The sequence below is a fragment of the Vicia villosa genome, linkage group LG6 (assembly GCF_029867415.1).
Source record: "Vicia villosa cultivar HV-30 ecotype Madison, WI linkage group LG6, Vvil1.0, whole genome shotgun sequence".
Classification (NCBI taxonomy): Eukaryota; Viridiplantae; Streptophyta; class Magnoliopsida; order Fabales; family Fabaceae; genus Vicia; species Vicia villosa.
In genome coordinates, this window is record NC_081185.1 from 161966480 (window position 1) to 161968695 (window position 2216).

The window sequence follows — 2216 nt, forward strand, 5'->3', positions numbered from 1 at the left end:
TGCATATCCGAAATATTCCAAGACCAAATTGGTCTTGGAATGTTTCGGATATACACTTCCGAAATAATTTAATAATTATTAAAAAATTAAAATCAAGGTGAATCAATATAATTAATAGGTATAAAATGAAAGTGAATCAATAAAATGAAGGTAAATCAATAAAATTAAGGTGAATCAAAATTTCCTAAACAATTTTAAAGTTAAAAATTATTTTATTAAAATTATTTTAATTATGAATCAGAATAGAAATATATAAATATATAATCATAATTATTAATTTGGTAAGTGAAATATATAAATATATAATATATAATTGTATTTTATTGTGAAAAAAATATATAATTGTAACATTTATGTGCTTATTATTCATTATTTATGCAAATTTTTGAGCATTAGTTTTTATTCTATTTAAAATTGAAACAATTTTATTATTTACTTTAATTAATTGTTCATTATTTATGCACGTATTTTTTATAAAAATAAAATTTATTTATGTGTTAGAAAAAGTTGGAGAGATTTATTTAATTTTATAAGAATTAATTATGATTTGATAAGATAAAAATTATATATTACCAAAAGTAGAAAAAACTATTTTAAGTAAGAATAATGAATCACTAACTTGTTGTTTCTAACCAGTGAATTAAAATAATATCAAAGGTTATAAATGAGTGTAATTATAAGTGTAATATATTGGTGTAATTTGAGTCCTCCTCTATATAAATATATAAATATATAAATATATAATAATTATTATAAATTAAAACACTCATTTCTTTAATTTTTATAATTATTATATAAATATATAATATATAATAAATTTTATAAATATATAATAATTATTATAATTATTATATAAATATATAAATTAAAACACTCATTTTTTTAATTTTTTTTATAAATATATAACAATTATTATAAATATATAAATAAAAAATTATAACTTATTTTGTAAGTGAAATTATTTTAATTAAAATTATTTTAAATTTTAAAATATGAATTAGGATAGAAATATATAATAACTATTATTCATAACTCATAAATTATATCAAAATATATAATTATTATTATTCATTATTCATAAATTATATCAAATTTATGATATGTGAATTAATTAATATCCTAAAATTAATTTTTGGGATTTTTTTAGATTTTTTTTTTGTTGTTTCGGAGATGAATCTCCGAATTAGTGAAAATCTCAATTTTTGGAATTTTTTCGGAAATGCACTTCCGAAGTCTGGAAAAATTTTGAAAAAAAAAATATTTTGGATATGCATTTCCGAAGCGGGGTAAAATGGGTTTTTCGCTGGGGTGACCCCATAGGGAGGTGGGTAAAGAAAAAATCAAATTGTTTTATTCAGTGTATCTTGATCTATAATGCCTGTCATCACACGACTCGTGTAATATCACAATTTCAAACTTTTAGAACACTCTATAATAGTATTTTGAAATAACAACTTTAGACCTACGAAGCACGGGCACGCCGAATTTGACCTGACACTGACACGGCGACACCGATAATAATTTGAAAAAATGACTAAATTACATGTAATCACAAGTGTCGGTGCAGGTGTCCGACCCCGACACAGACACGCCTTTTTTTCGAAGTGTCGGCGCTACATAGCTTTAGACAAGACCTCAAAATTCTATTAAAGATGAGTTGTAAATAAAAATTATTACCATATTTTGTTTTCATTTGTAAGATAGTCAAGTGTGTACGGACAAGATACGTGAAGACAAAAAACATGATGAGAGACACACACTTTTAGAATTGAATGAACGAATAATGGAGTCTCTTTCTAAAAGTAAAGAAAACTTCCTTGGCGTTTCTCCTTAGCTCTACTTTTATGTATTTATTTTATTTTTAAAATTCAATCAAATTAATATTAATTATTATCATCAATCAATTATTTATTCAAAAATTATATATATATATATATATATATATATATATATATATATATATATATATATATATATATATATATATATATATATATATATATATATATATATATGAATGATAGAATCAAATGACACAAAGATGTCAAAGTTTAATTTGACACAAAATCTCAACCGTTAAAAGAATTGATCAAATAACTATTAAAAAATATATAGCCTATTTTTTACCTAGAAAATAAACTATTTACATGACTGTTTGATCAATTCTTTTAACAGTTAAAATTTGGTGTCAATTGATGTTATTTGATCATATCCAT